Raw genomic sequence first — 25897 nt, 5'->3', positions numbered from 1 at the left:
AACCGCTGATTCTTTCTTGAGAAAACTGGTGGGCGGTCATTCAGGCAACAGGGCAAACAGCTTGCTCTGGAGGCTCTTGTGGGGAAGTGGGGACTTAGTAACAGGGGCTCAGCCTGCGTAACCCCAGAAGCCCTCCCAGGACAGCCCCAGAACCACTTCTGGAATGGCAAGGAGAAGTGGGTCTTCCACCTACTAGGCGTGGTGGAGAGGGCTGGGGTCTACAGGGCCGCCCTCACCTTCAGGTATCGGCTGGGAGGCTCACAGGACCCAACGTATGCTTGTGGCTTGTGTCCTCACAGGTGATATGGGTCACAGCACGCAGTAGGCATTACCTCGAGGCAAGTGCGCACGCTGAGCGTCCCGTTAGTGAAACAGCATGGTAGCATGCTTTCTCCTTGAGAAGGGTGACTTCAGGTACGAGGTCCTCGAAGAATTCTAAGCAGAGTGTTTTATCATGGCAGCTCAGACGAGGGCCATGACAAAGACTTCCATGTCACATCAGACTAGCCAGAAATGTGGTCCTGAAGGCTATTCGTGGACTATGGAAATGTAGCTCTCCTTAAGGAACGTGCACTGTGTTGCCCATCACTCGGCATATGCTGAGGGCCTCCGAGGGACCGACCTATGGGCCTCGATGATGGTCAGCAGGCCCACAGGGGTCTGGAGGTACTCAGTGATCCTGGAAGGAAATGATGCACATCAGAGGGGCCTAGGAGTCCTGAAAAGGGTACTTCCTTTAAAATAAAGAGGAACAGCGACTCAGACCTCATGGAAACAGCTGCATGCCTCCCTTTCTGTACGGATACTCAAGGCCTTTCCTCGAGGCAAGTACTCAGGTTGCGTTTCCCTTTAGCAATAGAGCATGGCAGGCTGAGCTCCACCCCGGCCATAGAAGCACCCGCTTTAGATAGAGGAAACTCATTTTCTTCCCAGAACCAGGCCTACAGTGGCTAGTGGCCTGTCAACAGCAGTGAATTTCAGGTCCCTCAAGGCACCATGCATGGCGCTTTCAAAATGGGAAAGCAATGCTAGTTCCATCAGTGCCCCTTTTCCATGGGCACAAGCGGCATACATCCCTGTGGTTTCTAACAAGTCAAAAGGGACACAGGTTACCCAGTGTTACCTTCCCCGTATCAACTCCTCGAAGCAGAGTGTTCTGCATCTACTTAACTGCCTCAACCAAGGTACGCTCTAGCTAGGCTTCCGGGCCTGTGGCTCTTCAAAAGCCGGCAGTGTTACATGAAGAACTGGGTTTTAGATGCAGTAGGAACGCAAGACGACTTTCTCCTGGAGGCAGGGTGACTTCAGGCAGGAGGTCCTACATGGAATGCGAAGCCGAGGGTTTCTCTCAGTGCAGCTCAGACTAGGGCCATGAGTCAGCCTTCCCTGGCATGTTGGACGTGCTAGACCAGTGTTGGTGACACTCTGGGAGAGCTGGGGATTTCAAGATGACCCAAGAAGGACTTCAGGGTGTTGCCCTACACACGGCATACACAGAGTGGCTGTGAAGGGCCACGGGCCTGGAAGTTGCTTAGCAGGCCCAGGGGGAAATGGGGTGACGCACTGTTCCTGCCAGGAACAGGGTGCCCACGCTGGGCTCCTAGGTGTCCTGAAAAGTGTACTGCAGTTAAGATAATGCATAGCAGCGGCTTCAGCCTCATGGAAACTGCTGTACGACTCGGCTTCTGCACGGAAATTCAGGGCCTTACCTTGAGGCAAGTGCTCATGCTGAGTGTCCCAGTTGTGACGCAGCATGGTAGGATGCTGAATTCCTCCTCGAGCAGAGTGAATTCAGGTACGAGGTCCTCGAAGAATTCTGAGCAGATTGTTGTCCCATGACAGCTCAGACGGTGGCCATGATGAAGACTTCCATGGCAGGTTGGACTGGCCAGAAATGTGGCCCTGAAGGATGTTCGCAGACTATGGGAATGTAGCTCGCCTTAAGGAACGTGCAGTGTGTTTCCCATCACTCAGCATACGCAGGGGGACGCTGAGTGACCGACCTATGGGCCCCGATGTTGCTCAGCAGGCCCACAGCAGTCTGGAGGTACTCAGTGATCTTCAAGGGAAAAGGATGCACACCCGAGGGCCCTAGGAGTCCTAAAAAGGGTAGTTCCCCTAAAATACAGCAGAACAGCGAGTAAGACCTCATGGAAACAGCTGCATGCCTCCCTTTCTGCATGGATACTCAGGGCCATACCTCGAGGCAAGTACTCACATTGAATTTCCCTTTAGCTCTAGAGCATAGCAGGCTGAGCTCCACACCGGTCATAGAAGCACCTGGTTTAGATACAGGAAACTCATGTTCTTCTCATAGCCAGGCGTATAGTGGCTAGAGTCCTGTCCACAGCAGTGAATTTCACGTAGCTTTAAGGCAGCATGAATGGAGCTTTCACAATGGGAAAGCAAGGTTAGTTCCATCAGGACACCATTTCCATGAGCACACGCACCATACAACCCTGTGCTTTACAACAAGTCAAAAGAGACACAGGTTGCCAAGTGGTTCCTTCCCTGAATCAAATCAAATCCTCTAAGCAGGGTGTTCGGCATGTAGTGAACTGCCTCAACCAAGGTATGCCCTAGCTAGGCCTCCGGGGCTGTGCCTCTTCAAAAGCATGCCGTGTGACACAAAGAACTGGGCTTTCGTGGCAGTCAGAACGCAAGCCGACTTTCTCCAGGAGGCAGGGTGCCTTCAGGCAGGAGGTCCTAGATGGAAAGCGAAGCCGAGGGTGTTTCCCAGTGCAGCTCAGACTCGGCCAATGAGTCAGACTTCCCCGGCACGTTGGACGTGCTAGAACAGTGTTTGTAAACCTATAAGAGTGCTGGGGATTTCAAGCTGTCCCAAGCAGCAGTGGAGTGTGTTGCCCTACGCTCAGCATACACAGAGTGGCTCCGAAGGGCAACGGGCATGGAAGTTATTTCGCAGGCCCAGGGGGGCCTAGGGGTACTCAGTGTTCCTGCGGGGAATACGGTGCCCACGCGAGACTCCTAGGTGTCCTGAAAAGCGTACTGCTGTTAAGATAATGCAGAGTAGCAGCTACGGCCTTATGGAAACTGCTGCACACCTCCACTTCTGCTCGGCAATTCAGGGCCTTACCTTAAGGCAAGCGCATCGCTGAGTATTCCGTTAGTGACACAGCATGGTAGGATGCTGAATTTCTCCTCGAGCAGAGTAACTTCAGGTATGAGGTCCTAGAAGAATTGTAAGCAGAATATATCCCCATGGAAGCTCCGATGACGGCCATGATGAAGAATTCCATGGCACATCGGACTAGCCAGAAATGTGGTCCTGAGGCTGTTCGAGGGCTTTGGAAATGTAGCTCTCCTTAAGGAACGTGCAGTGTGTTGCCGATCGCTCGGCATACAGAGAGGGCCTCCAAGGGACCGACCTATGGGCCTAGATGTTGCTCAGCAGGAACACAGGGGTCTGGAGGTACTCAGTGATCTTGGAGGGAAATGATGCATGCCCGAGGCACCTAGGAGTCCTGAAAAGGGTACTTCCTTTAAAATAAAGCAGAACGGCAACTAAGACCTCATGGAAACAGCTGCATGCCTCCCTTTCTGTATGGATACTCTAGGCCTTTCTTTGAGGCAGGTACTCACGTGGAGTTTCCGTTTAGCTCTAGAGCATGGCAGGCTGAGCTCTACACCGGCCATGGAAGCACCTGGTTTAGATAGAGGAAACTCATTTTCTTCCAGAGCCAGGCCTATAACTGGCTAGAGGCCTGTCAACAAAAGTGAATTTTAAGTAGCTTCAAGGCAGCATGAAAGGAGCTTTCAAAATGGGAAAGCAAGGCTAGTTCCATCAGGCCACCATTTCCATGGGCACATGCAGCACACATCCTTGTGGTTTCTAAAAAGTCAAAAGAGACACACGTTACCCAGTGGTTGCTTCCCTGAATCAACTCCTCGAAGCAGGGTGTTCTGCATCTAGCGAACTGTATCAACCAAGGAACACCCTAGCTAGGGCTCTGGGCCTGTGGCTCTTTAAAAGCCTGCAGTGTTACACGAAGACCTGGGCTTTAGTGGCAGTCAGAACGCAAGCCGACTTTCTGCTGGAGGGAGGATGACTTCAGGCACGAGGTCCTAGATGGAATGCGAAGCCGAGGGATTTTCTCAGTGCAGCTCAGACTAGGGCAATGAGTCAGACTTCCCTGGCATGTTGGATTTTCTAGAACAGTGATTGTGGAACTCTGGGAGTGCTGGGGATTTCAAGTTGTCCCATGAAGGAGGGCAGTGTGTTGCCCTATAATCGGCATACATAGCCTGGCTTTAGTGGCAGTCGGAACGCAAGCCGAGTTTCTCCTGGAGGCAGGGTGACTTCAGGCAGGAGGTTCTAGATGGAATTAGAAGCCGAGGGTTTTTCTCAGTGCAGCTCAGACTAGGGCTATGAGTCAGCCTTCCAGGGCATGTTGGACGAGCTAGAACCGTGTTCGTGAACCTGTGAGAGTGCTGGGGATTTCAACCTGTCCCAGGAAGGAGTGCAGTGTGCTGCCCTGTACGTGGCATACACAGGGTGGCTCCAAAGGGCTACGGGCCTGCAAGTGGCTTAGCAGGCCCAGGGGGGGCCTGGGGCGACTCACTGTTCCTGCCGGGAACAGGGTGCCCACGTGAAACTCCTAGGTGTCCTGAAAAGCGTACTGCCGTTAAGATATGCACAGCAGAGCTACAGCCTCAGGGAAACTGCTGCACGCCTCCGCTTCCGCACGGAAATTCAAGGATTAACCTACAGGCAAGTGCTCACACTGAGTGTCCCGTTAGTGACACAGCACGGTCGGATGGTGAATTTCTTCTCGATCAGAGAGATTTCAGGTACGAGGTCCTGGAAGAATTGTAAGCAGAATGCTTTCCCATGGCAGCTCCGACAATGGCCTTGACGAAGTCTTCCATGGCACGTCGGACTCTCAAGAAATATGGTCCTGAGGCTTTTTGAGGGCTCTGGAAATGTAGTTCTCCTTATGGAACATGCAGTGTGTTGCCCATAACCCGGCATACACAGAGGGCCTCCGAGGGACCGACCTATGGGCCTTGATGTTACTCAGCAGGCCCACAGGGGTCTGGAGCTACTCAGTGATCCTGGAGGGAAATGATGCACACTCGAGGGGCCTAGTAGCCCTGAAAAGGGTACTTCCTTTAAAATACAGCAGAACAGCGACTAAGACCTCATGGAAACAGCTGCATGCCTCCCTTTCTGTACGAATACTCAGGGACTTTCCTTAGGCAAGTACTCACGTTGCGTTTCCCTTTATATCTAGAGAATGGCAGGATGAGCTCCACCCTGGCCATGGAAGCACCAAGTTTAGCTAGAGAAAACTTATTTTCTTCCCAGAGCCAGGCGTACAGTAGCTAGAGGCCAGTCAACAGCAGTGAATTTCAGGTCGCTTCAAGGCAGCATGAATGGAGCTTTCACAATGGGAAAGCAAGGCTAGATCCATCAGGCCCCCATTTCCATGGGCACACGCAGCATACATCCATGTGGTTTCTAACAAGTCAAAAGAGACACAGGTTACCCAGGCGTTCCTTCCCTGAATCAACTCCTCGAAGGAGGGTGTTCTGCATCTAGCCAACTGCCTCAACCAAAGTACGCCCTAGCTACGTCTCTGGGCCTGTGGCTCTTCATAGCCTGCAGTTTTACATGAAGAACTGGGCTTTGGTGGCATTCGGAACAAAAGCCGACTTTCTCCTGGAGGCAGGGTGACTTCAGGCAGGAGATCCTAGATGCAATGCAAAGCCGAGGGTTTTCTCAGTGTAACTCAGACTAAGGCAATGAATCCGACTTCAGCGTCATGTTGGACGTGCGAGAACAGTGTTCACGAAATTCTGGGAGTGCTGGGATTTCATGCTGTCTCATGAAGGAGTGCAGTGTGTTGCCCTATACTCGGCATACACAGTGTGGCTCCGAAAGTGTATGGGCCTGGAAGTTGCTTAACTGGCCCAGTGGGGCCTGGAGGGACTCACTGTTGCTGCTGGGAATAGCGTGCCCACGCGAGGCGCCTAGGTGTCCTGAAAAGCGTACTGCCATTAAGATAATGTGGAGCAGTGTCTTCGGCGTCATGTAAACTCCTGCATGCCTTGGCTTCTGCACGGCAATTCAGGGCCTTACCTTGAGGCCAGTGCTCACACTGAGTGTCCCGTTAGCAACACAGCATAGTAGGATGGTGAATTTCTCCTCAAGTGGAGTGACTTCAAGTACGAGGTCCTGGAAGAATTGTAAGCAAAATGTTTTCCCATGGCAGCTCAGACGACGGCCATGACGAATACTTCCATGACACGTTGCACTGGCCAGAAATGTGGCCCTGAGGCAGTTCGAGGGCTCTGAAAATGTAGCTCTCCTTAAGGAACGTGCAGAGATTTCCCCATCACTCGGCATACACAGAGGGCCTCCGAGGGACCGACCTATGGGCCTCGATGTTGCTCAGCAGGCCCACAGGGGTCTGGAGGTACTCAGTGATCCTGGAGGGAAATGATGCACACCCGAGGGGCCTAGGAGTCCTGAAAAGGGTACTTCCTTTAAAATACAGCAGAACAGCGACTAAGACCTCATAGAAACAGCTGCACGCCTCCCGTTCTGTACGGATACTCTGGGCCTTCCTTCCAGGCAGGTACTCACGTTGAGTTTCCGTTTAGCTCTAGAGCATGGCAGGCTGAGCTCTACACCGGCCACGGAAGCACCTGGTTTAGATAGAGGAAACTCATTTGATTCTCAGAGCTAGATGTACAGTGGCTAGTGGTCTGTCAACAGCAGTGAATTTCAGGTCCTTCAAGGCACCATGCATGAAGCTTTCAAAATGGGAAAGCAAGGCTTGCTCCATCAGGCCCCCATTTCCATGGGCACACGTAGCATACATCCCTGTGGTTTCTATCATGTCAAAAGAGACACAGGTAACGCAGTGGCTCCTTCCCTGAATCACTCCTGGAAGCAGGGTGCTCTGCATCTAGCAAACTGCCTCAAACAAAGTATGCCCTAGCTAGGCATCCGGGCCCGTGGCTCTTCATAAGCCTGCAGTGTTACACGAAGAACTGGGATTTAGTGGTAGTCTAAACGCAAGCTGACTTTCTCCTGGAGGCAGGGTGACTTCAGGCAGGAGGTCCCAGATGGAATTCGAAGCTGAGGGTTTTTCTCAGTGCAGCTCAGACTAGGGCATTGAGTCAGACTTCCCCGGCATGTTGGACGTGCCAAAAGGGTGTCCGAGAAACTCTAGGAAAGCTGGGGATTTCAAGCTGTCCCATGAAGGAGTGCAGTGTGTTGCGATACACTCGGCATACACAGAGTGGCTCCGAAGGGTTACAGACCTGACAGTTGCTTAGCAGGTCCAAGGGAGCCTAGGCTTAGTCACTGTTCCTGCCAGGAATACGGTGCCCACGCGAAGTTCCTAGGTGTCCTGAAAAGCGAACTGCAGTTAAGATAATGCAGAGCAGTGGCTACGGCCTCATGGAAACTGTTGCACGTCTCCGCTTCTGCACGGCAATTCAGGGTCTTACCTCAAGGCAACTGCTCCCATTTAATGTCCCATTAACCACACAGCTTGGTAGGATGCTGACTTCCTACCTGAGTATAGTCACTTCAGGTACAAGGTCCTAGAAAAATTCTAAGCAGAGTGTTTTGTCATGGCAGCTCAGACGAGAGCCCTGATGAAGACTTCTATGGCATGTTGGACGGGCTATAAATGTGGTCCACATGCTGTCCGAGGGCTCTGGCAATGTAGCTCTCCTGAAGTAACGTGCAGTGTGTTGCCCATCACTCGTCATACACAGAAGACCTCCAAGGAACCTATGGGCCTCGATGTTGCTCAGCAGGCCCACAGGGGTCTGGAGGTACTCAGTGATCCTGCAGGGAAAATGATGCACGCCGGAGGGGCCTAGGAGTCCTGAAAAGGGTACTTCCTTTAAAATAAAGCAGAACAGCAAGTAAGACCTCGTGGAAACAGCCACATGCCTCTCTTTCTGCAAGGCTTCTCAGGGCCTTACCTCCAGGCAAATAGTCACCTTGAGTTTCCCGTCAGCTCTAGAGCATGGCAGTATGAGCTCCACCACGGCCATGGAAGCAACCAGTTTAGCTATAGAAATCTCGTTTTCTTCCCAGAGCATGCCTACAGTGGCTAGAGGCCTGTCAACAGCAGTGAATTTCAGGTAGATTCAAGGCAGCACGAATGGAGCTTTCAAACTGGGAGAGCAAGGCTAGTTCCATCAGGTCCCCGTTTCCATGGGCACATGCAGCATCCATCCCTGTGGTTTCTCACAAGTCAAAAGAGACACAGATTACACAGTGGTTCCTTCTCTCAATCAACTTCTCGAAGCAGTGTGTTCTGCAACTAGCGAACTGCCTCAACCAAGCTACGCCCTAGCTAGGCCTCCAGGCCTGTGGCTCTTCAAAAGCCGGCAGTGTGACACGACGAACCGGGCTTTAGTGGCAGTCAGGACGCAAGCTGACTTTCCCCTAGAGGCAGGGTGACTTCAGGTAGGAGGTCCTAGATGGAATGCGAAGCCAAGTGCTTTCCTCAGTTCTGCTCAGACTAGGGCGGTAATTCCCACTTCCATGGCATGTTGGAACTTGCTAGAGCAGTATTCATGAACCTGTGGGAGTGCTGGGGACGTCAAGCTCTCCCAAGAAAGAGTGCAGTGTGTGGCCCTACCCTCGGCGTACACAGAGTGACTCCAAAGGGCTACAGGCCTGGATGTTGCTTAGCAGGCCCAGGGGAGCATGCCGGTATTCAGTGCTCTTGCAAGGGGACAGGGTGCCCTCACGAGGCTCCTAGGTGTCCTGAAAAGCGTACTCTCCTTAAAATAAGGCAGAGCAGCGGCTACGGCCTCATGGAAACTTCTGCATTCCTCCGCTTCTGCACGGGAATTCAGGGCCTTACCTTGAGGCAAGTGCTCACGCTGAGTGTCCTGTTAGCGACACAGCACGGCAGGATGTTGACTCTCTCCTCCAGCAGAGTGACTTCACGTACGAGGTCCTCGAAGAATTGTAAGCACAATGTTTTCCCATGGCAGCTCAGACCAGGGCCATGAAGAAGACTTCCATGGCACGTCCTACTGGCCAGAAATGTGGTCCTGAGGCTGTTCGAGGGCTCTGGAAATTTAGCTCTCCTGAAGAAACGTGCAGTGTGTTGCCCATCACTCAGCATACACAGAGAGCCTCCGAGGGACCAACGGACCGGCCTCAATGTTGCTCAGCAGGCCCACAGGGGTCTGGAGGTACTCAGTGACCCTGCAGGGAAAATGATGCACACCGGAGGGGCCTAGGAGTCCTGAAAAGGGTTCTTCCTTTAAAATACGGCAGAACCCCGATGAAGACCTCGTGGAAACAGCCGCATGCCTCCCTTTGTGCGTTGTCTACTCAGGGCCTTACCTCGAGGCAAGTACTCAAGTTGAGCTTCCCTTTACCTCTATAGCATGGCAGGCTGCACATATTAAAAGCAGCAAGGGAAAAACAACAAATGACACACAAGGGATCCCCATAAGGTTAACAGCTGATCTTTCAGAAGAAACTCTGCAAGCCAGAAGGGACTGGCAGGACATATTTAAAGTGATGAAGGAGAAAACACTACAACCAAGATTACTCTACCCAGCAAGGATCCCATTCAGATCTGATGGAGAAATTAAAACCTTTAGAGACAAGCAAAAGCTGAGAGAGTTCAGCACCACCAAACCAGCATTACAACAAATGCTAAAGGATCTTCTCTAAGCAAGAAACACAAGAGAAGGAAAAGACCTATAATAACACATCCAAAACAATGAACAAGATGGGAATAGGAACATACATATCGATAATTACCTTAAATGTAAATGGATTAAATGCTCCCACCAAAAGACACAGACTGGCTGAATGGATACAAAAACAAGACCCATATACATATGTGGTCTACAAGAGACCCACTTCAGACCTAGAGACACATACAGACTGAAAGTGAGGGGATGGAAAAAGATATGCCATGCAGATGGAAACCAAAAGAAAGCCGGAGCAGCAATTCTCATATCAGACAAAATAGACTTTAAAATAAAGACTAGAATTAGAAGAGACAGAGAAGGAAACTACATAACCATCAATGGATCAATCCAGGAGGACGGTATAACAACTGTAAATATTTATGCACCCAACATAGGAGCACCTCAATACATAAGGCAAATACTAACGGCCATAAAAGGGGATATCGACAGTAACACATTCATGGTAGGGGACTTCAACACCCCACTTTCACCAATGGACACGTCATCCAAAATGAAAGTAAATAAGGAAACACAAGCTTTAAATGATGATACATTAGACAAGAGGGACTTAATTGATATTTATAGGACATTCCATCCAAAAACAACAGAATACACATTTTTCTCAAGTGCTCACGGAACATTCTCCAGGATAGATCATATCTTGGGTCACAAATCAAGCCTCAGTAAATTTAAGAAAATTGAAATTGTATCAAGTATCTTTTCCGACCACAACGCTATGAGACTAGATATCAATTGCAGGAAAAGATCTGTAAAACATACAAACACGTGGAGGCTAAACCATACACTACTTAATAACGAAATGATCACTGAAGAAATCAAAGAGGAAATAAAAAAAATACCTAGAAACAAATGACAATGGAGACACGACGACCCAAAACCTATGGGATGCAGCAACAGCAGTTCTAAGAGCGAAGTTTATAGCAATAAAATCCTACCTTAAGAAACAGGAAACATCTCGAAAACACAACCTAACCTTGCACCTAAAGAAATTAGAGGAAGAAGAACAAAAAACCTGCAAAGTTAGCAGAAGGAAAGAAATCATAAAGATCACATCAGAAATAAATGAAAAAGAAATGAAGGAAATGATACCAAAGGTCAATCAAACTAAAAGCTGGTTCCTTGAGAAGATAAACAAAATTGATAACCCATTTGCCAGACTCATCAAGAAAAAAAGGGAGAAGACTCAAATCAATAGAATTAGAAATGAAAAAGGAGAAGTAACAACTGACACTGCAGAAATACAAAAGATCATGAGAGATCACTACAAGCAACTCTATGCCAATAAAATGGACAACCTGGAAGAAATGGACAAATTCGTAGCAATGCACAACCTGCCAAGACTGAATCAGGAAGAAATAGAAAATATGAACAGACCAATCACAAGCACTGAAATTGAAACTGTGATTAAAAATCTTCCAACAAACAAATGCCCAGAACCAGATGGCTTCACAGGCGAATTCTATCAAACATTTAGAAAAGAGCTAACACCTATCCTTCTCAAACTCTTCCAAAATATAGCAGAGGGAGGAACACTCCCAAACTCATTCTACGAGGCCACCATCACCCTGATACCAAAACCAGAGAAGGATGCCACAAAGAAAGAAAACTACAGGCCAATATCACTGATGAACATAGATGCAAAAATCCTCAACAAAATACTAGCAAACAGAATCCAACAGCACATGAAAAGGATCATCATACACCATGATCAAAGAAAGAAAACTACAGGCCAATATCACTGATGAACATAGATGCAAAAATCCTCAACAAAATACTAGCAAACAGAATCCAACAGCACGTGAAAAGGATATCATACACCATGATCACGTGGGGTTCATTCCAGGAACTCAAGGATTCTTCAGTGTACGCGAATCAATCAACGTGATACACCACAGTAACAAACTGAAGGAGAAAAACCACATGGTCATCTCAGTAGAGGCAGAGAAAGCTTTCGACAAAATTCAGCACCCATTTATGATAAAAACCCTCCAGAAAGTAGCCATAGAGGGAACTTTCCTCAACAAAATAAAGGCCATATATGACAAACCCACAGCAAACATCGTTCTCCATGGTGAAAGACTGAAAGCATTTCCACTAAAATCAGGAACAAGACAAGGTTGCCCACTCTCACCACTCTTAGTCCACCTAGTTTTGGAAGTTTTAGCCACAGCAATCAGAGAAGAAAAGGAACTAAAAGGAATCCAAATCGGAAAAGAAGAAGTAAAGCTGTCACTGTTTGCAGATGACATGATACTATACATAGAGAATCCTAAAGAGGCCACCAGAAAACCACTATGGCTAATCAATGAAATTTGGTAAAGTAGCAGGATGCAAAATTAATGCACAGAAATCTCTGCCATTCCTATACACTAATGAGGAAAGCATCTGAAAGTGAAATCAAGAGAACACTCCCATTTACCATTGCAACAAGAATCAAACATCTAGGAATAAACCTACCCAAGGAGACAAAAGACCTGTATGAAGAAAATTATAAGACACTGATGAAAGAAATTAAGGACGATACAAAGAGATGGAGAGGTATACCATGTTCTTGGATTGGAAGAATCAACATTGTGAAAGTGATTCTACTACCCAAATCAAGCTACCTACTCAATGCAATCCCTATCAAACTACCACTGGCATTTTTCACAGAACTAGAACAAAAAATTTCACGATTTGTATGGAAACACAAAAGACCCCGGATAGCCAAAGCAATCTTGAGAACGAAAAACGGAGCTGGAGGAATCAGGCTCCCTGACTTCAGAAAATACTACAAAGCTACAGTAATCAAGACAGTATGGTACTGGCACAAAAACAGAAATATAGATCAATGGAAGAGGATAGAAAGCCCAGAGATAAACCCCCGCATATATGGTCACCTTACCTTTGATAAAGGAGGCAGGAATGGACAGTGGAGAAAGGACAGCCTCTTCAATAAGTGATGCTGGGAAAACTGGACAGGTACGTGCAAAAGTATGAGATCATATCACTCCCTAACACCATACGCAAAAATAAGCTCAAAATGAATTAAAGACCTATTTAAGGCCAGAAACTGTCAAACTCTTAGAGGAAAACATAGGCAGAACACTCTGACATAAATCACAGCAAGATCCTTTTTGACCCACCTGCTAGAGAAATGGAAATAAAAACAAAAATAAACAAATGAGACCTAATGAAACTGCAAAGCTTTTGCACAGCAAAGGAAAACATAAACAAGGTGAAAAGACAACCCTCAGAATGGGAGAAAATATTTCCAAATGAAGTAACTGACAAAGGATTCATCATCTCCAACATCTACGAGCAGCTCATGCAGCTCAATAACAACAACAACAGAAAACAAACAACCCAATCCAAAAATGGGCAGAAGACCTAAATAGACACTTCTCCAAGGAAGATACACAGACTGCCAACAAACACACGAAAGAATGCTCAATGTCATTAATCGTTAGAGAAATGCAAATCAAAACTTGAATGAGACACCATCTCACACCAGTCAGAATGGCCATCACCAAAAACCCTAGAAACAATAAATGCTGGAGAGGGTGTGGAGAGAAGGGAACACTCTTGCACTGCTGGTGAGAATGGGAATTGGTACAGCCACTGTGGAGAACAGTACGGAGGTTCCTTAAAAAACTACAAATAGAACTGCCACATGACCCAGCAATCCCACTACTGGGCATATACCCTGAGAAAACCGTAATTCAAAAAGAGTCATGTACCAAAATGTTCATTGCAGCTCTACTTACAATAGCCAGGAGATGCAAACAACCTAAGTGTCCATTATCTGATGTATGCATAAAGATGACGTGGCACATGTATACAATGGAATATTACTCAGCCATAAAAAGAAATGGAATTGAGGGATTTGTAATGAGGTGGATGGGCCTAGAGTCTGTCATACAGAGTGAAGTAAGTCAGAAGGAGAAAGACAGATACCGTATGTTGACAAATATATATGGAACTTAAGAAAAAGAAAATGTCATGAAGAACCTAGGGGTAAGAGAGGAATAAAGACACAGACCTACTAGAGAATGGACTTGAGGATATGGGGAGGGGGAAGGGTAAGCTGTGACAAAGTGAGAGAGTGACATGGACATATACACACTACCAAGCGTAAAACAGATAGCTAGTGGGAAGCAGCCGCATAGCACAGGGAGATCAGCTCGGTGCTTTGTGACCACCTAGAGGGGTGGGATAGGGAGGGTGGGTGGGAGGGAGACGCAAGAGGGAAGAGATATGGGAACATATGTATATGTATAACTGATTCACTTTGTTATAAAGCAGAAACTAACACACCACTGTAAAGCAATTATACTCCAATAAAGATGTAAAAAAAAAAAAATTTATTCAACCTAAAGCCATCAACAAACAGTGCCAGGACTACTAGACACCAGTCTCCAAAGAATGACACCGGTCACCATCTACACTGCACATAAAACTAACTAAAAGCGCACAGTATTCCACATTAAACCCTTTCTCTCCTGAGTGCCCTGAAGATGCACCCCGCCCACCCAGCAGTCAGCTGCACAGGAGGATTCTCCACACTTGCTCATTTTTACCTCTTGTGGAGTCTCCTCACCAGTGGTTCCTCAGAAAACCCAGCTCCTGTCAGGGTGGACAATGCCTCATGGCCCAGAAACCTAAGCCCTGACAGGAGACAAAGCTCCTGTCTGCTTGTCACAGAGCAAAGTCTGTGGACAGGGTGCACCTGTGCCCCCAGGGTCACACAGGTGGGTTCGGAGCCCCCTATGGGATGTGAGAAAAGTGCCGGGAGTGCCGCACTCACAAACCCAGAGGCCTCATCTGGGAGGCAGTTCTGCTGTATATACTAAGTTTGGAAATCCAAACTGAAATGGAGCCAAGTATCTCACTGTATCTTCTCAAAAGAGGGTTAAGGAGCAATTAATTACAAACCATATGTAATGAAATGAACGTAGACACAAACTTTACAACTTAACCCAAAATTCACTCAAAATGCCCATAGACAAATTTCAATTACCAAACTATAAAAATCCTAGGAAAAAAAGGTAATCTACATGACTTTGGGTCTGGTGACCTTATTCAGAAAACCGGAAGACAAACCAGAAACTGCAAGAAACTATTCCCAAAACACATGTCTGATAAAGGATTTGTACTCAAATTATGCCAACAACGCCATTAAAATTTGGTAAAGGTTGAAACACACACCTGGCCCAAGAAGATAAACAGGCAGTAAATAAGCATACAAGAAGAAACTCAAGATGCTGGTGGAATGCATGTACAACCAGCTTTGGAAGACACTTTGGCAGTTTTTTCCAAATCTAAAAAGTCTCACCTTAGGATCCAAGAAGTGTACCTCTTGTATTTAGACAACTGCTTTGAAAAACTGTGTTCAAACCAAAACTAGCATCAAGTAATGCACAGCAGCTCTATTCATAATGGCTAAAAACTTAAAGATATCAGGATGTCCTTCTGTAGATGAATTCATAAGCAAATTAGGGCACATACATGTCAAGGGGAGCAGAATACACCACCCCAAAATATGCCCATTTGACAAAAGGATTATTTTGGACTGACTAATTTAAGAAACAGCAGACCCAGGAGAATCTTTCAAAACCAATTAGAAAATGCCCTTGTAGGAGGTACATTTACATTTATTAAGGATATCTCCATTTGTAAGGGTATGTCCCTCTCTGGACCAGGAATTGAATGATGACTAAATATCAAGAAAAGCTTGTTGGGACTCCCCTGCTGGTCCAGTGGTTAAGACTCCATGCTCCCAATCAGGGGACCAGGGTTCAATCCCTGGTCAGGGAACTAGATCCCGCATGCTGCAATTAAGAGCCCCCATGCTGCAACTCAAGATTCCACAGGCCGCAACTAAGACCCAGTGCAGCCAAATAAATAAATGTTTAAAAAATTAAAAAAAGCTTTTCAATGAAATAGACCTGGATGTAAATCTGTGTAACAACCATACCCTTGTTTACTGGGCTTTGACTAATAACATCCCTTAAATGGCTGCCTCCATTCCCTAACATCTTGCTTTTGTTCTGAAGATAGCATTTAAGGTAACGGCTTGGGCCATTTCAGGGAGTGACTCAGTTTTCCTGGGTATCTTTCAAGTATACAGGAGGTACGCATGGTATATATTAAACTTCTGGTTTTTTTCTCCAGTTCATCTCTTTTTCATTACAAGGGGGATCTCAATAAAGAACATAGAAGTGTAGAGGGAAAATTATTTTTCCTCTCATATACATGCAGTGCAATACTATTCAGAGATATAAAGGAATGGACGACCATCAACCCGTGCAAAAAAAAAAAAATAATAGATGCACCTAACACTTACATTGCTAAGTGAAAGAATCCAGTCTGAAGAGCTACACACTGTATGACCTCCTTTATATGACATTCTAGAAAAGGCAAAACTGACACGGTAAACAGTTTACGGAATATGTGGCTGAAATAGTCCATATGATACTTCAGTGGTGAATACCTGTCACTATGCATCTGGCTACACCCACAGATCTTTACAACCCAACAAGTAAGTTACAATCTATCCAAACTTAGCTACCTAGGATATGGGAGTGTCAAAGACTGGAATACAGAATGTAACAAAGAAGCTAACTGATTCAGAAATGTATGAAAAAACTCGCTGTTGGTGGTGGGACAAACGGACTGACCTAAGTTAACTATGGAAATGTACAGAATCTGTAGGCCAAAGACATAATGTGCCATACATACACAGGGGACTCTATGTTCTTTCCCAGGAGGAGCAGCAGCTAACAGTACTGAAACTACGATATCAGTCGTCAGATGGAACAAGCACTGAATGTAATAAATGACAAATGGAGGAAGCCAGGTTTCTTACCACTGGAGTTGGATGTTACAGTCAAACAAAGGGAGAAGGTTACAATATCCATGTCATAACAGATCCCCTTGGAGATATCAGTATAAACTCTCTTTAGCCTGCACATAGTTCCACATGGAAACCTTTATGATTCTGTGTATGTGCACAGGCTGGGGTACACGCATATATTTCGATGTACTGTCAGCTGAGCACAGTTAGCTCCCACATGTAAGTTTTTAACACCATTCGCTAATAAAAGGAACAAGGGCTCTGTGAAGAAAGGGCTGCTGCTAGGACTGAGACAGTAAATATATGAAGCAGGATAATCTTAAAATATCAGAAAGTTGGGCTTCCCTGGTGGCGCAGTGGTTGAGAGTCCGCCTGCCGATGCAGGAGACACGGGTTCGTGCCCCGGTCTGGGAAGATCCCACATGCCGCGGAGCAGCAGGGCCCATGAGCCATGGCCGCTGAGCCTGCGCATCCGGAGCCTGTGCTCCACAACGGGAGAGGCCACAATAGTGAGAGGCCCGCATACAGCAAAAAAAAAAAAAAAAAAATCAGAAAGTAAGGAAGTACCAAAAATTTTTAAAACCCACAAAAAAAAAATTATGTAAAATGAAAACAAGAGCAAATGGAAAAAGCTCTCAACAGCCAAAGCAAGAATGAACTAAGCAGTCTAATAATGTAGTGCTGGATCATAACCAAAAGTTTACAATAATTATTCATGTGTCCAAACTGGTAAAAATAAATTACATAGTTTTTGATGAATGGTGTTAAACAGAAATCTCCTATGCAGAAAGCTTCTAAACAATGTATAGAGCCACTCAGCTGTCCATCAAGGATGTGAAGCTAACCCCTCTCTCCTCAAGTGTGGCTTCTGCATTATGACTGCCTCCTACATAAGACACACAGGATGGACATGGGAAAAAATTAACCTCACTGTGGGAAAACTTGACAAACACTACTTCAGCTAGGTGACCAAAATTAAGAATATAAGTGAGAAGTTCCCTTAAGAGCCTGTCCTCTTGATATAGAGTGAAGAGGAAGCACTTCACCTCTGTGGTCTGCTTTTTCAAAGCCACGTCTAACCACGACAAAACCACCAAGCAAATCCCAGCGCCCGGCAGTCTATACAGTACCTGAGCAGCCCTCCTCCACGCTGTCAAGGTCATGGAAACAAGAAGAGTCTGAGCAACTGTCAGAGCCCAGAAGAGTCTAAACAGACATGATGACCGCATGTCCTCTCAGATCCTGGAACAAGGAAAGGTATAACAAAGGGAACGTGAATAGGGACTTCAGTTAATAGTAAAGTATGAGTATTTGTTCATTATTTGTCATGATTCTGTAGAAAATTAGACAGGAAAAATTAAACGTCAAATAAGAGAAACCTACTGTAACAAACTGGAAATCTAGAGGAAAAGGGGGATTTCTTTGTAAAAACACATTACCCAAATGGACCCTAAATTAAGGAAAACACAAAAAGGCCAATTAACCACTGAGGAACCTCTTCCCCTACTGGCTATCCTATCACTGTTCCAGGCTTTCCCTCTCCCGGGACAGGGAAGGAGCAGGGACAGAGCTGTTTGGCAGCTCCCCTAGTATATGACCCCACCCAGTGTCTTCACCTCCCACAGCCATGCCTACCCAGTGAGGACACCTGAGGAAGGGTCAGGGATTATTGACTCAGATGTATCAACCAGGACTTTTTCTTTTCCCAGCGACTGGACACACTTACGGAAGTAAAATAAATTAGTATTTATTGTAAGGGTAGAAATACATTAATACTTGCAAGTGGCAGGTTGAAGACTGGGTTTGGACCTGGCAGGTCCAGGGGCTCACACTGTCTCAGTGTGACCTTGCTTCTCTCCAAAACTTTGTCCCGCTCAGTGCCTTTGGGGGACCCCATTCACAGGCACAGGCTCTCTCACTGCCCTTGGGCCAACAGCAGTTCTACGCTGACAACCACTCACCATCCATTTTCTGAGAAAGAGTTTCTCCTTTTCTTGGATTCCAAGAAAGTCATGGTTTTAAATGCCTTTGATCTGGCTTGGGTTGCATTCTCATCCTTGACCCATCACCAGAAGATGGAAAATGGGACTGGCTAGATGTGGGTTGTAAACCCATCTTCGGGCTGGGTGGAACATGGGGTCATCCTTCTGCAACTGTTTGGACTGGAAGCAGGTGAGATATAATTCCCAAAGGAAAACTGAGGCCCTTGGGCCTGAGAACAGATGCTGGCTGGGATAAAGCAACAGATTCTATGTCAATGACAGCTCACTGCACAGCACAGAATCTGACACAAAAGAAAGAAAGGGGTTCACTTAGGGTCAGGGGCTGCAGCAACTCATCCAGTGCTCTTACTGTCCCTCCCAAGACTGCAAGTTCTTTCACTTGCTGAAAAGTCAGGATCATTGGTGGTGGTAAACTCTAGTCTCTTTCCTTGGGCATCAGGTCCTCACATCTCAGAGGCTGGCCCAGAACAGCCCATGTGCCGTCAGAAGACACACAGACCTCATTCCTGCCCCTGAGAGGTGAGAGTCCTTGAGTTATGCCATCTCCCTGGCCATATTAATTGCCCATCCCTGAAAAACAATACTGCTCCTTTTCCAGTTTCTTCTCTCTCCTTTACTAAGAGGAAGAAACCAAATGCTAGGGTGGTAAGGAAACTCTTGTGCAATGAAGTAACGGGAGGCTCGAGAATTCTTCCATGCCATGGAACCCATAATCGGCAGGCTTTCCAGAGGCCACATGGATGCATATGGCTCTCCAAGACAATGGCAGTGGCAGTGTAAACCTCACACTGGGAGGTCCAGTTGCTCCCATATCTTTGATTCTTAATGAATATGCACGTCAAAAGTTTCTAACGACTGGAAGGACAGAGGATTGCAGGGCCATGGTCTGCTGTATGGGTGTTGTGTCAGGGCCACACTCCAATGTCTAGAGGATTATTACCTCTCTTGGCAGCCTATGAGGCCGTGAGCGGGAGGCCTTCTTCTCAGCCACATGCATGTTGGTAGTTGAAACTTCTCAAAGGAATGTCTACACTGCCCAGGTAGCTCTTGAATTGCCCGGCATCATGGTCAGCTCCGTCACTGTACATGAGGGCCTGACAATGCCCAGGCTGGACTGAGCTAGAGGACCACAGATGCCTGCCTGGATAGTCAGAGGTCGAGGGCTGTCCTGCCTGAGACTTGATCATCTATTCATGCCCACTCAGATGGGACAAAGGATGCCTCCAGTGCCAGGAGGGCCCCACCAGCCCTTAATAAGGCAGCATCTGGGGGCTGGCAGGTCACTGCACCCAGTCCTTTATAAATCCACACATGTCCACTGAGTGCCCTCCAGTCTGGGCTGTGCTGGAACCTGGGGCTGCCCAGGCAGAGTAGGGCCAGCATCACCCTTCCCAGGTAGGAGGGCAGAAGGAAACGATGCGTGACTTCTGACACCCTCCCCAATGCTTGACAGAGGTTGAGGTGGATAAGAAACAGTCTGAGACAAGAACAGACATTTCATTCTTCTCTCAGAGCCCAGGACTGGGCGAAGGGAGGCCAGAAAAACAGTTGTTGACCTCAGCTCCCTGACTCCTGTTTGACCCTGGGCAAGTCCTATCCATTCTGGAGGCTTCAGAGAGGAGAGGGGAGGACAATGAGGGCCAATTTGTGCTTAAACCTAACTCTAACCTTTACCCTAAGAACCCTAACCTCTAACCATAACCCCCTAACAACCCTAGCCCCAGACCCCTAGACCCTCGCCACTGACCCCTAAACTCTAATCCCTGACCCTTTAACCACAACCCTCTACCATACTCTCCAACAATGACCCATAACCCTAAACCGTGACCGCTGAACCCTGACACTGACTCAGCCCCAGGCCTAAAGCCTGGCCTAGTGGGTACCAAGAAAGGACCCTATGAACTCTCAAATAAACCAAGGAATTAAATCTTCCCGACCACGAATTTAGCAATGGTTTCTTAGATTTGACAGTAAAGCATAGGAAATGAAAGAAAAAAATACATTGGATTTCCTCAAAATTACAAACCTTTGTGCATCAAAAGAGGCTATCCAGAAAGTAAAACGAGAGCCCACAGAATGGAAGACAATATTGGCATATTATATATCTGATAAGACTCTTTACCTAGAATATACCCGGGACTTTTCCAACTCATCAACAAAAGACAAACAATACAATTTTTGAAACAGACAAATAACTTGCATGGACTGCTCTCCAGGCAAGACATACAAATGGTCAACAAGGACATGAAAAGATGTCAAACGTCAGGAGTCATGATGAAAATGCAAATTAAAGCCACAGTGTGATGCCCCTTCACACACACTAGAATAAAAATAAATTTTAAAATAAATTTTAAAATATGTAAATAAAAACAACAAATGTTGGCAACAATGCAGAGAAATTGGAACCCTTAAAAGTTACTGTGGAGATGTACAATGGTGCAGTCTATGTGCACAAACCTTTAGCATTTACTCAAAGATATAAAATATAATTACCATGTGGTTCAACAACTCCACTCCTAGATATATACCCCAAAAATGGAAAACAGGCGTTCAAACAAAAACTTGTACACCAGTTATTCTTAGCAGCACTGTTCACAATAGCCCAGGGCAGGAAAGATTTAAATGTCCATGAGCAGGTAAACGGATAAGCAAAATAAGGCAGATCCATAAGCTGCATTATTCTGTCATGTAAAGGAATAAAGTAAGATTATACAGCCGCTGTGGAAAACTGTATGGTGGCTCCTCAGAAACATGGAAAATGTATGATCCCTTGATTCCACTCCAGGGTGTACACCCAGAATATTAGAAAGCAAGGACTGGAACAGATATCTGTACCCCATATTCATAGCAACATTATTCACAATAGCCAAAAGGTGGAAGCAACACAACACATCCTTCAACAGATGAATGGATAAGTACAGTGTAGTATATACGCAATGGAATATGATTCAACCTTTAAAACTAAGGTAATTCTCACACATGCTACAATGTGGATGAGCCTTGAAGTCATTATGCTAAGTGAAACCAGCCAGACACGAAAAGGACAAACGTTCTATGATTCCACTAGTATGAGGTATCCAGATAAGTCAAATCCAAAGACAAAGTAGAATAAGGTTGCCAGGGGTTGAGGGGAGTTAGTGTTTAATGGCTACGGTTTCACATGGGGAAAATAAAGTTCTGGAGATGGATGGTGAGGATATTTTTACAACAATGTGAATGTACTTAAGGCCATAGAACTGGATACTTACAAATGGTTTAAATGGGGCTTTCCTCATTGCACAGTGGTTAAGAATCCGCCTGCCAATTGCAGGGGACACAGGTTCAAGCGCTGGTCCTGGAACATCCTGCATGCCGCAGAGCAACTAAGCTCGTGAGCCACAGCTACTGAGCCCTCGTGCCACAACTACTGAAACCCGTGCGCCTAGAGCCCGTGCTCTGTAACGAGAGAAGCCACTGCAATGAGAAGCCTGCACACGGCAATGAAGAGTAGCCCCCGCTCGCCGCAACTAGAGAAAGCCTGCGTGCAGCAACAAAGACCCGACACAGCCAAAAAATAGAAAATAAAATAAAATATTTTTTAAAAAGCTTTTTAAAAATGGTTTAAATGGTAAATGTTATGTGTTTTTAATCCCAATGGAAAAAATGAATGAAATAATGATCAATGCTACAATGCAGATAGTGAAAACATCCCAAGTGCAAGAAGCCATACAGAAAACCACCCAGATCATGCTCATCTTGTACACTTTCAATGCAGCAAGGTTTTTAAAGTGAGGAAAAGCCCCATTGATGGTTCCAAAAAGAGAAAACTGGATTCGAATGGAAACATACATTTCCACAAAGCTGGGGCAGCTGGTGAAAGTTGAAGCAGGTCTGTGGATAGGATTATAATGTGGAAACCATAATTATTCCTCATTTTGGGGTTATGTGCTGGTTCCCTGGGAGAGTGGCCCTCCCAGTCTCACAGGGTAAAACTAACTGGAGTATTTTGTGAAGGTGGAAAACTTTATACTGCTATTTAAAGTCTTTTATACACTTGAAATTTACTAGAAAATAAAGTACTTATCAAAACAACCATGTCATACCATGTCAGAAATACAGACATCACACTCAGTTATAGAGGCCGAGCCCTACCCATATCCAGTTCACCCACAGTGGGGACGCTAATCACCCTTGTAGGAGTCCACATACTACAAGAGGCACCATGGGAAGATTATATTGGGAGCCACGATGTCTTGGGTGCTGTGGATGACATGGATGTAGATGAAACAGTGGGATTTCTGAATTCTAGTTTTCCACATTCAACCACCAAATAACTGTTACATCTAAAAAATGAATTCAGTAAAGCTGCAGGATACCAAAATAAAAAGAAAAATCAATGCACAAAAATCATTTGTGATTCTATACACTGATAATGAACCATCAGAAAAAGAATTAAAAAAAAAAAAATCCTGGGCTTCCCTGGTGGCACAGTGGTTGAGAGTCCACCTTCCAATGCAGGGGACATGGGTTCTTGTCCTGGTCCGGGAAGATCCCGCATGCCGTGGAGCAGCTGGGCCCGTGAGCCATGGCCACTGAGCCATGGTCACTGAGCCTGTGCATCCGGAGCCTGTGCTCCGCAACAGGAGAGGCCACAAGAGTGAGAGGCCCGCGTACCGCAAAAAAAAAAAAATCCCACTTACAATTGCATCCAAAAAGATAACTAGGAGTAAATTTAACCAAGGACGTGAAGGACCTGCACACTGAAAACTGGAAGACACTGGTAAAGGAAACTGAACAGACAAAAATACATGGAAAGATACCCTGTGCTCATGAGTAAAAAGAACACTGAGGGACTCTCCTGGTGGCGCAGTGGTTGAGAGTCCGCCTGCCGATGCAGGGGACACGGGTTCATGCCCCGGTCCGGGAAGATCCCACATGCCGCGGAGCGGCTGGGCCCATGAGCCATGGCCGCTGAGCCTGCGCATCCGGAGCCTGTGCTCCGCAACGGGAGAGGCCACAACAGTGAGAGGCCTGCATACCGTAAAAACAAAATAAAATAAAAAAGAAAGAAAGAAAAAAACTACCCCAATATAACTTATAAATATGAATGTAAAAATCTATCACAAAATAATAGCAACATGAAACCAACAGAACTTTAAGTGGATAATGCCATAAGCAAGTATCTCTACACCAGAAGTTTCAGGTTGCTCAACATATTAAAAGTAAGCAATGTATTAAAGCACAATAATATCGTATCAATTAATGCAAAAAAACTACAGTGAAAATCCAGTGTTATTTCATGACAAACACTCAAGAAAGCAGGACTAAAAGGAAATTTGTTCAATATGGAAAAGAGTGGTACAAAAAGCCACCGCAAACATCATGCTCAATGCTGAAGACTGAAAGACTTACTCCTGAAATCAGGAGCAAGGCCAGGAAGCTGGCCTCCATCACCGTTACTCAGTGGTGACTGGAAGTTCTACCCAGACTCTTGAGGAAAAAATGAAAGGCATCCGTGGGTGAATGGAAAAATTACAACTGTGTCTCTTCACAGAACATAGGTCACATCATCTTAAATATAAAACTACCTATAATCAGCAAAGAAATTATTTGAGCTAATCAACTAATTAAGCAAAGTTATAGAACAAAATATCAATTAATGAAAATCTGTCTTATATGTATACACTAGCAAAAAATAATCTGAAAAAGAATTTATGAAAACAATTCCGTTTTAAATAATGTCAACATCAACATTTAGGAGTATATTTAATCAAGGTACAAGACTTGTTTTATGTATGTAAAGTTGTATGTTTGAAATTACTGGAAAGTAAATTACTTTTCAAAACATCATGTATGTCAATAGCACGCCAGAAAAGCAGAGAAAACATCAAACTTCCATATAGAAGCCAAGCTTTACCCAGATCCAGTTCACCCAAAGTCCACATGTCATTTAGAGGCACTGGGGGAAGGTTATATTAGGAGCCACTGTCCTCCGTGTTGTGGACGACCTGGATACGGTAGAAACAGTGGGATTTTTGAATTCCAATTTTCCATTTCATTCCACAAAAAAGCTATTAAAACTAATAAATGAATTCAGTAAAGTTGCAAAATCAATACACAGAAATCAGTTGCATTTCTAAACACTAATAAGGAACCATCAGAAAGAGAAAGAAGGCAACCCTATTAACAACTGCATCAAAAAGAACAAAATACCTGGGAATAAAGTTAACCAAGGATGTGAAAGACCTGCACCCTGAAAACTTTAAGACATTGATGGAGAAATTGAAAAACACACCAATAAATGGAAAGACATCCTGTTCTCAGGGGACGGAACAATTAATATTGTTAAAATACCCATTCTACCCAAAGCAATGGACACAGTGAATGCAACCCCTCCCAAAATTCCACGGTATTTTCCCCCAAAATAGAGCAAATCCTCCTAATATCTGCGTGGAACCACAAAGGACAGCAAATAGCCAAGGCAACCCTGAGAAAGGAGAACGGGCTGGAGGCATCTCCCTCCCTGACTTCACACTTCATCACGAAGCTACAGTCCCCAAACCAGCGCGGAAGTGGCTCAAAACAGGCGCAGGGACCAGAGGAACAGGACGGAGAGCCAGAATTCAGCCCACACGGACGGGGTCAGTCAATTCATGACACAGGGACCAAGGACACACCACGGAGCACGACACTCCCCACAGTAAATGGTGCTGGGAAAACTGGACACCCCATAGCTCATGCTGGCTACCCTGCACACAAACCTGACCGAAAGCCCAGCTTTGCACACCGAGCCCTTCCTCGGTCACATGAAGACGGACCCCCTCGGCCGTCAGTCGCCCACAGAGAGCTTCTCCCCACTTTTCCTCACTGTCTCCTCACCTTTCCCTCAGGCATCACCTGGGTCCTCAGGTAACCTGTTCCCTAGTCAGCGTGGACGCAGCCCCACTTTGTCCTGAAGCCGAAACCCCGGCGAGTCCTAAGGAGACCGAGCTCCTGTCAGCAGAGACGCTGAGCCGGGCGTCCCACCCGAAGCCCCCGCCCCCGCGCCGGAGGAGGCACAACCCCTCTCAGCTGCGCTCAGAATCCAGTTCGCAGGGAACGCGCATGCGCTGTGGGTCAGAGAGGCGAGCTCGGCGCCACCCCGTGGTCAGTGCAGGAAGTGCAGGCAGCGCCTCCCTCACAGGTCACTGGAGACAGCGACCCCTACTGACAGAACTGCTGAATCCATTAAACTGGAAATTCAAACTGAAGTGGAGTCTCTATCCCAAAAGTTTTCTAAAATTAGTTGAGGAACAATTAACTGGAAACCATTTGGAATGAAATGAATGTAGATGCAAACTTTACAACT

At 46.2% G+C, this 25897-nt stretch overlaps 1 long non-coding RNA gene across 1 annotated transcript; it reads right to left on the bottom strand.

Moving 5' to 3' along the window:
* Positions 1-8869: 8869 nt before the first annotated feature.
* On the bottom strand, positions 8870-25605 carry LOC132594675 (uncharacterized). Its single transcript, XR_009560844.1, has 4 exons — positions 25429-25605; positions 21819-22005; positions 17698-17809; positions 8870-9251 (listed from the first exon to the last, which is right to left on the bottom strand). It is a non-coding gene; the product is annotated as an uncharacterized lncRNA (long non-coding RNA).
* Positions 25606-25897: the final 292 nt, after the last annotated feature.

Source organism: Globicephala melas, unplaced genomic scaffold (genome assembly GCF_963455315.2).
Source record: "Globicephala melas unplaced genomic scaffold, mGloMel1.2 SCAFFOLD_233, whole genome shotgun sequence".
NCBI classification, from domain to species: domain Eukaryota; kingdom Metazoa; phylum Chordata; class Mammalia; order Artiodactyla; family Delphinidae; genus Globicephala; species Globicephala melas.
This window is presented reverse-complemented; position numbering and strand designations above follow the sequence as displayed.